A 10,350-nucleotide genomic window follows, 5' to 3' on the forward strand; every position below is an offset into this window, starting at 1 on the left:
CGAGTTTCTTTTCTTCATCTTTTCAAACAAAAGCTTCGTTAAAAGTGTCTTCTCGCTCCCTTCCAATCTCTACAAATTTTACCGCTTTGCCTCTCTCTCAACTCCTCCCTAGATCTCCTTCCCACGACATTTGATACATATAGACGATTTCGTTTTCCATTTCATCTTCACAAGAAGAGGCACTATTTATTATTCTCATTTTATTTATTGTCACCTCTCATATTCACATTTTATATCTATACCATTCCCGATAATGGAATCCTTTAATTAAAGTTACAACTTACGAGATTGAAAACTTTGTAAAAAAAAAAAACTTACGAGATTTTTTTTGAACAAAAAAAAAACTTACGAGATTGAAAAGAAATGTAATTTTTTTTATTGGTGAACGCTCTTGCACTTTATAATTTTGTTGGATTTAAATCCATTATTCAATCATTTAATGTCATGATACTTTTTTATATCTAATTATTTTTAATTAAATTTCACTAAAATGTTCCTTTTTTTTTCTTTATACTTGTAAAAAAGTTTTTTTTTTTTTTTTTTTATCATAGTGGTTTAATGTGAAATCCTGACTAGTAGATACTCCCTTCCCTCTTAAACAAAAGAGAAAGTTGAGTAAATAAAAATGATGTATTTAATCTAAATCTTTAATTGAGCTAACATTCTCCTATATTTAGAACACGATGAAGTATATTTTTTTTTTAGGGAAGTATTTATAATTATTATACTAGTACTCCCTTCTATCATTATTATAACAGAAAAACATAAAAATTCATGGTGATTAAGAAATTTAATTAAGTGCATCTATTTTCTCACCACAAAAAAAAAGTGCATCTACTTTCTAGATTTTATGTAAAACACAAGTTAAATTTACCAAACAATCCTGGTTGGTATTTAAGGGAAAAACTTACTTTATTTGCAATAAATGCTTTATAAAATCCTGGTTGGAAAACCATCTAATATTTTTTTCGCCCCGACGAGTTTAACACGAGTGTAAATTAAAATTCCAAAATCCAAAAGATTAATTAGATCTCAGCACAATGGTAGTAATTAAATTGAACACCAATATTTAACGTGGAAAACCATCTAATACGGAGGGAAAAATCACGGGATAAACTCCAAAAAATATTTCACTATATTAAAGAACATATAATAATATTCTCTCCACTCTCTTACAAACACGAGATAAACTATATTCTCTCCGCCCAATGTATTTTTTCCGCACTCTATCTCTTCTTTCACACACTTCTACACACAGAAGCTTTGTATTTCAACTTCTACTTTGATGCTTCCCTTCCTTCAAATACCCCTCTATCTATTGAGGTAATGGACCAAGAGAGTTTGGAAAAATCAGCATTTCCATTTCACCTAATTTCATGCACTTAAATGTAAAACCTGTATAATATGGCAATCTTTCAAAATTACTCACCGCAAACTATGTGTGTATCTGAAACAGCCTATACATAGCCTAGCTATTTTAAAGAAAAACCAAGCCATGCATTAATTGGAGTTTAGACTTTGACAATTGCTTTGTGCAATTTTCATTTTTTTTTGATGAAATTTTTTTTGGATGAGGGGATGGTGCCCCAGTACAAGACAGGGAAGATCTTCGGACTCAAAGAGCACTTACAAAGGTATTTACATTTACCTCCCTCCAAAGGCAATAGCGGGGCTAGAACCCGGGTTCTCTCGGATTCTTGCTTTGTGCAATTTTCCTTTTGGCGAAACAAGCCACACGTGGTGGGGCCAACATTTTTTACCCTATTTCACAATCATTCCTTTCCGTATCTTCATGTATTAACCTTAATTTTACTCAAAAAAAAAAAAATGTACTAACCTTAATTAACACTGAGTCATTGTCTATATCCTCTTATTTCTCCCCTACACAATAATCTTTATCTTGTTTCCATTAATGAGATGATTCTTTATTAGCTTCATCTGCACTGTATTCCAACATGCTTTGTTTTCTATTTATTATATATACATATATTCTTCTTCACACGTCTTCTTTACTTAAATTAAGAAAATCTGTTGTTTTCATAGATTAAGCCTAATTCTACCATTTTCAACATATTCAATTTTAAGAAAATTTCTTGTTTTCATATGCAATTTAACCCTTCATTTCTTGTGTTTTTCAACATATTCAATTTTTTTAAAAGAAATTTTGACGCTTGAGTTCCAATATAGTATTCCCTCCGGTCTTAAATATAAGAAAAGATTCCTATTTTAGGTTTATTGAATAGTTAATGTATCTGTTTTACAATGTAGACCACATACATTAACTACTCAATGAATCTAAAAAAGGAATATTTTCTTATATTTGAGACCGGAGGGACTATTCAATTACTTGATTATATATGAACAATATGTGTGTGCAATTTTATGACCGAATGTGTGTAAATTATCCTAGAGAACATTACATGTGATTGTACAATATTATATGCAGGGTCGTCCCTGGGGAGGTGCAAACAGCTCTATAGAGCTGGGCGTCCCCAATTTTGGGGCCCAAAATTATTTTTTTTAATATATAAGTGAACAAAAAGTATTAATATATACTTGTAGCATTCAAATTTAACCATCAGTGAAGGCATGGCCCAGCGGTAAAACACGTTATGCAAGTTGACTGCAGTTCAACTCCCTGTGTGAAGGCAAATGTTCTGACTGCAGTTCAACTCCCTGTGTGAAGGCAAATGTTCATACTTTTATTATTTGTATGTATTATTTTTCAGCATGATAGGTGTCTTTTGGGCCTAATGGATTTGAGGTCTATATTCTCAATACTCTCTCTTCTCCTTCTTTTTTTTTTTGGTACAAATAGTTGTGCCTCTCTCTTCTCCTTCTAATTCAGTTCAACTATAATCTTTTTCTCTCCTTCTATTTGAGATTTAATGGCCTTTGTCGTATAAAATCGCAAAGTTCTAACAACAAACATTATAATTATTCTCTAAAAAAATTAAATAAAAAAAACACTATAGTTTTTTTTCTTTCTTTTACAACAAAATTGTATTTTTTATGGGCCAATTTTTTCCAAGAGAGCCGAGCCTCCGATTTTACAGGGACGGCCCTGATTATATGTAACCTTGTGACATCATCATGATATAAACGAGTATTTCATGTTGGAACACTAGTAAGTTATAGTGGAAAGTTGGAAAGAATAAACACCTTGGCAAGAATTAGTGTTGGGTATGACTTAAAAATGTTTTACATTGAAGAAACATACACCTAATAAGTGTTAATATAAGTGGAGGGTGACCTCCAAAGGTGTGCCCTTGGATACCCACTTTTGCGAACAGATGAACGCTTAACTTAGAAAATATATATATTTCTCATGCACGACGACGCCGCCGCCTGGCCGGGCTTTGGGCCAATATAAAGTTTTATGGAGAGACATATCATGCTTTGAAACAAACGTTGCTTGGTCATCACGTTTCTATGCGTTGCTTGCTGATGCTGCGCGTGCACACAAACGCATAGCAATTGCACCACCAACTTATGATATGATTCCTACGACACTATTAAATGACAACAAACAAACCCTCTCATTCTTTTTTCTCATTCCTCACCCAAACACGGCACCGTTTTCTTCTTTCTACTCATGTACCAGTTTTTTTCTTTATAAGCAGTAGTAGACTAGTAGTACCAATCACCCAAGAAAAAAGTTTCATTCTCATTTCACACACCCTTTTTCATTTCTTATAGAAATTTCTTAGGGCTTCCAAATTATTCTTCTTCCTCTCTCACTCTCACACGTACAATCCATTTTCTGCTTCAGATTCTTGCTGTCAAACCTCAACCTTCTAGCACAAGGTAAGACCATAATCACTTTTTTTCAGTTCAGCTTAATAATTTCTACTCTGCTTCACAGTCGCTTATTTACTAGTATAACATTCACCTTAATAATCTTGTTTTTACTTTGAGTTGAGCTTATTTTTGGTTACTGTTTCTATCTCTTTCTATGATTTGAATTTATAATGTTTCACATTTTTGTTGAATAATAAGAAAAAGTGGAAACAAAATATAATTGAATAATTTTTTTTTTTAAGTAAAATACATTTTGATGTGTGTGTTTAAATAGTGTTTCCAAATACATGTGTTCAAGTAAGACTATCTCCAACATTTATAAAGTGGTGGGTCCAAGAAATTTTCCTTATTTGACAATCATTCTTTTCACACTCAATTTCCTTATTTTCCTTATGCGGGTTGATAAAGTTTCTTTCTTTCTTTAATACCATTTTGATTTTACTTTGAACTTCCAATTTAATTTAGTTGAGTTATAAATTTCTGGGCTGGCTTGCAATTACAAATCATTTTAATTCAAGTTTGTTCTCTGGTGAGTAATGTATTATCTATGCTGTTTTTTTTTTCTCTCTGTTCAAGTTTAGCTTAATTACTTATAGATTAAGGTTTCTTTCTGTTTTCTAATATATTTCTGTTTTTTATTTGAACTTTTCAGAAAGATGAAGGTTTTTGTGTTTATGTTTATGGCCATTATGCTGTTTGGTTGTGTTGCTGGCAAAGAATGCATGAACAATCTTCCTCAATCACATACGTTTCGGTACGAGCTGTGGGCATCAAAGAATGAAACATGGAAGAAAGAAGTGATGTCTCACTATCATTTGACACCAACTGATGAATCGGCTTGGGCAGATTTGCTTCCAAGGAAGCTTTTATCAGAAGAAAACCAACGTGATTGGGCTGCTAAGTATAGGGAAATGAAGAATGCCGATCTGTCTAAGCCACCTGTTGGATTTCTCAAAGAAGTGCCACTTGGGGATGTAAGATTGCTTGAAGGTTCTATCCATGCTCAAGCACAGAAGACTAATTTGGAGTATTTGTTGATGTTAGATGTTGATAGGTTGATTTGGAGTTTCAGAAATACGGCTGGTTTGCCGACTCCTGGTACACCTTATGGAGGATGGGAGGATCCTACCATAGAACTCCGAGGACATTTTGTTGGTTAGTTTTATCTAATTCATCAGCTGTTTTATATTCTTAATTTGCATTATGGTCTTTAGCAATTGTCCTAATGAATTCTTGGTTGCAAGGGAATAAGAAGGGCTTTTATGCAGTTGTGTGGCAGTTTATTAAAATATCAAAAACTGCGTAATTAATTCATTTTTTCAAAAGATTCAAAAGGGCGTAGCAGCATAGCATATCTACATATTTCTTGTTAGTTAGTTATATATGCTTCTATTTGGTATCTTCTAAATCACCCTTGCCTTATCCCCTAAAGATCTTAGGAACAACGACATTTATGATCGGTATTTTAAAAATCGAATCAAACAGTTTAACCAGTTGAGCCATGAATTAGCAATGCCTGCACTATGGTTAATATAGCAGTTCGATCGCACTTTTGTTACGATTCTAGTGGTTTAAAGCAGTTTAACCATGACTCAGGTGGTTCAATCGGCTGAATCCTGAACTGACCCTGTTTATGGTTCAGTTATTTGAGCGATGCGATCACAGTTTCGTTCTGGTTCTAGCATTTTAAACATGACCTAGGGGTCTCGTTGGTTGGATTTCGGTTCGTTTTTTAAGACATTTAGAACTCATACATCTATCTCCACTCTACTCACAGAAAAGGAAATTTGAAATAATCTTGCAATAATCATGAGTTTTTTATGCAACATTTTTTCGCATAAGCTAAAACTAACTTATATATCTCAATCTTTTGAGAAGCTCTCTCATTTAACATATGCATAAATACATGTGATCTTATATGGATTTTGGCAACTAAAAAACTATGAACTTATTTTAACTGATAATCTGGCATAAGGCATAAGCTAGAAACTAATCCAAACTAAGCCTAAATGCAATTTTGAAGAGAGGTTAGATGCATGCTTAATGTTAGCATTCTTAGTTGATAGTAAGAATATTTGAATACCAATTTTTGAGTTATGCAGTATATAGAGAAAAATAAAAAATTTTACCTGTGATGTGCTGTATTCAAATTGAAGTCTTCGCCCTCTATTCTCTTTGAAAATTTTACACTTCAATTGCAACTAATGAAATAGTTGGTTTGAATAATAATTTTAGCTATATATAAGAATTAAGAATATACCATTTTTGAGGTTTTGCTACCTTTTATAGACTTTTCATGTATAATGGTAACTATGAAGAATTCCGTGTAATCCATGTCTGAATGAACTGAACTTGTAGTTAGTGTAGAAAGACACTACTCTTGGCTGGAATTTTCAGCTTCTGCAATTCAATATTGAAGGTTAACTTATATATTTAAATTTTGGCAATGTGAATTGTGAAGGGCATTACTTGAGTGCATCAGCTCAAACGTGGGCCAGCACAAACAACGATAGCCTGAACGAGAAAATGTCGAGTCTTGTTGCCGGTCTGTCTGCATGTCAGGAAAAAATCGGAACAGGATATCTGTCTGCTTTTCCAACCGAGTTTTTTGATCGAGTTGAAGCTCTTCAGTATGCATATGGGCTCCTTATTACACCATTCACAAGGTATAATCAAAACTATGTTTTGATTATGCAAGTAATTTTGGCCTTAATGTTATCTGATCTCAGTTATTCGACTTTGACAGATCTTGGCTGGCTTGTTGGATCAATATACAATTGGTGGAAACCCTCAAGCTCTCAAAATGGTTACATGGATGGTTGATTACTTTTACAACAGAGTGATGAATGTAATACAGAAGCTCACTGTAAATAGACACTATCAATCCCTGAATGAGGAAGCTGGAGGAATGAATGACGTCCTTTACAGATTATACAGCATAACGGTAGGTTAACTAGTTCACGTAGTTTCTTCAAATTTATTGTTCATTTTATATGTTTGTATAAATGTTTTTCAATTCTGAAATAAACCTGTCATGATATGCTATGTGCAGAGGGATCCAAAGCATCTGGAGTTGGCGCACCTTTTTGACAAGCCGTGCTTTTTAGGGGTGCTTGCAGTACAGGTAACTCATATCAATATTTGTTATCACATAATTCTATGAAATCAAGACAATCAATGTATCCTTCTTTTGTACTCCTTCTAAATGAAACAATTAGACATTTGGATGTTGAACTCGGACATTTTTAATCTAGTTCAGAAATTGTATTTAATTTTATGACAGGTTACAAAGTTTGTATTATTACATTCTCTTTTTTCATGTAGGCTAATGACATAGCTGATTTTCATGCCAATACGCATATCCCAATTGTTGTTGGATCTCAATTGCGGTATGAAGTCACAGGTGATCCACTTTATAAGGTGAGTTATTTATGCACATTGTAGATTATATTTCACTAAGTTTCAAAGAAAACATGTTATTTTTTTCTTTCTATTTATTATGTTACAATTGCAATATTTAGTGGTATAACTAGAGGATAATAATCATTTACCACCCATATTTTGTAAGATTTGTTCTTGTGTGCTAGGATATTGGGGCATTCTTTATGGGCATTGTAAACTCTTCTCACACCTATGCAACAGGAGGAACATCAGTCAAAGAGTTATGGTACTAAGATGTCAGCATTTTAAGTTTATCCATGGAATTTATTTTCTTAAAGGAAATCAAATAGAAAGTTTTTGTTCCTTTATTTTAAGATGGTCAGTTCCAAACATCTTTCTGAAACAGTCCTTTACTTTAATTTTTCTGTAGGACGGATCCAAAGAGAATAGCTGAAAACTTAAAATCAACAGAGAATGAAGAATCTTGCACAACTTACAACATGTTGAAGGTACGATCAATCACTTGTTGAATATGTGTTCCTATGTCAGCATGATAGACTACTTGATATTCAGAGATGATTCTTTGTTTATTCTGTTGAAGTATTTATGTTGCAAGATAATGATTTCAGGTTTCGCGGCACCTGTTTAGATGGACAAAAGAAGTCTCATACGCAGATTATTATGAACGTGCCTTAACGAATGGTGTACTCAGTATTCAAAGAGGAACAGATCCTGGAGTGATGATTTATATGCTTCCTCTTGGTCTTGGTGTTTCCAAAGCTAAAACTGACAAGGGTTGGGGAAATCCATTTAACACTTTCTGGTGCTGCTACGGAACAGGTGGGTATTTTTTTTGGCCACTTACATTTTAGTATACATCAAACTACATATATCTTCCGTCTCATATCAAGTGTTTCTTAAGGTTATGTACACTTTTTATTGCTAATTTCCATTATAAATTTGCTTCATTATGAATATGTGGTCTTAGATACAATAAATCAGGGTATTATGGGAAAAAGGTAATGAATGATTCGTAGGTTTTTTAAAATGATAAATAATATGAGATAAATAAATATTGTAACTATGACTCTTAGTAGTATGAGACGGAGGGAGTAATATTCTATATAAACTCCTTTATTCTGTTACCAGTATTATGCTCTTCATTTATTTTTCCTTTGTCATTAGGAATTGAATCATTCTCAAAGCTGGGAGATTCTATATATTTTGAAGAAGAAGGGAATAATCCTAGTCTATACATCATTCAGTATACACCAAGCTCATTTAATTGGAAATCTGGGAAAATTTTGCTCACTCAGACAGTTGTTCCGGCTGCTTCATCGGACCCTTACCTACGAGTGACATTTACCTTTTCTCCTAATGAGGTACCTATTACATTTTCTTATGGCATCTCATTTAGCCACATATTCTTATTAGGTACCTAAATGAGACCAAAGTTGGGTTTCTGAACTTGATTATGTCAATTCAGTTAGAATATCTTTGGATGGTAGGTATTGGACATTTGATTAATAATTCACAATTCCATTTTTTATGCCTTATTTAATAAACCAAACAGTACATGTAGTATAAAATCCTATATATTTTCCTTCTACTACTTATCATATCAAAACTTGAAATGTGCAGACAACTGGCACTTCGTCAACATTGAACTTTCGTGTACCATCTTGGAGTCACGCAGATGGTGCCAAGGCGATATTGAATTCTGAAACTTTATCTCTTCCAGCTCCAGGTCTGAATCTGTCTTTACTTCCCTTATCTCATGCGGATAGACGCTAGAATGTTTAATCATATTAAGTTAGGACACACACGGTCATACACACTAGTAATTTATACATATTTGTGTATTTTATTATAACAGAAAAAATTAACATTTGAAACATGAAAGTAATATTTTACCGTCTTAACCTCTAGGGAATTTTTTGCCAATCACACGACATTGGAATGCCGGTGACAATCTAACCCTTCAGTTGCCTCTTACCATCAGAACAGAAGCCATCAAAGGTAGCTTCTTGCATCACATGATAATCAATGAAAGAATATGCTGATTATCATTACCCTTCCTTCAAAGCTTATATATATATTTTTCATGAAAACATTTGCTAATACTACTAATATTGTGTTTTCAAATTATAATTCAGATGACAGACCTAAATATGCATCAGTTCAAGCTATTCTTTACGGGCCATATCTTCTCGCCGGTCACACCACCAGCAATTGGGACATTAAAGCTGGTGCTAACACAACTGTTGCAGACTGGATTACTCCAATTCCTTCTGGTTACTATAATCAAGTTGTTTCTCTTTCACAAGACTTTGGAAATTCAACTTTTGTAATAACAAACTCAAACCAATCACTTACAATGCAAAAATTACATGAACCTGGCACAGATATCGCTCTTCATGCTACCTATAGACTTATCCCAAAAGATGCTGATAATAAAACTGTGATGTTAGAACCATTTGATCTTCCTGGAATGATTGTATGTCACCAAGGACCAGATCAACCTCTTACCATTGTAAATTCTTCCCATGGTGATGCTTCTTCGGTTTTTCTACTGGTACCTGGATTGGACGGAAGTAATCAAACCGTCTCTTTAGAATCACAAAGCAATAAAGATTGTTACGTGCATAGCGATATGAGTGCTGGTTCAGGAGTTAAGCTCAGGTGCAAGTCTGGTTCTGAAGCTAGTTTTAACCAAGCAACTAGTTTTGTTTCGGGCAAAGGATTAAGGCAATACCATCCTATCAGCTTTGTGGCTAAAGGTGCAAGCCAGAATTTCTTTTAGAGCCATTGTTCAACTTCAGAGATGAGCACTATACAGTTTATTTCAATATTGAAGATTGATACAAGTTTTTTATCCTATTGGTTTGGTATAAACTTTTATATGCAAGTTTCTGGTTCAGTGGAATGTAAAGGGATTAATCAATGAATTATTTTTTATCAACCCATCTATCTATTATAACTTAAATTATAATTTAACCAATCCTTTTATTTTCCACCATAAAAAGATCTAGCTTTCTTCTAATAAAAAATGCACATCATAGAAAAACCTTTAAAAGAAATTTGAGATGGACCAGCAATCACCCAAGAATAATTTAATTTCAACTTAGTTAGAATTGACTTGGCGACTCCCCATTCTAAAATTAATTC

The 10,350-nt window shown here is 33.3% G+C and overlaps 1 pseudogene across 1 annotated transcript; it reads left to right on the plus strand.

Annotated features, from left to right (window-relative positions):
* The first annotated feature begins 3,675 nt into the window (after window positions 1–3,675).
* LOC146930789 (uncharacterized) lies at window positions 3,676–10,144 on the plus strand (annotated as a pseudogene). The gene is made up of 13 exons (XR_015006479.1): window positions 3,676–3,807; window positions 4,454–4,956; window positions 6,263–6,467; window positions 6,548–6,745; window positions 6,854–6,925; window positions 7,126–7,221; window positions 7,389–7,468; window positions 7,613–7,691; window positions 7,812–8,022; window positions 8,368–8,564; window positions 8,824–8,929; window positions 9,112–9,201; window positions 9,339–10,144. The product of XR_015006479.1 is annotated as an uncharacterized LOC146930789 (transcript).
* The last annotated feature ends 206 nt before the right edge of the window (window positions 10,145–10,350 follow it).

The sequence above is a fragment of the Medicago sativa genome, chromosome 4 (assembly GCF_051527215.1).
Source record: "Medicago sativa cultivar Bolivia chromosome 4, Bolivia_mono, whole genome shotgun sequence".
In the NCBI taxonomy this organism is placed as follows: Eukaryota; Viridiplantae; Streptophyta; class Magnoliopsida; order Fabales; family Fabaceae; genus Medicago; species Medicago sativa.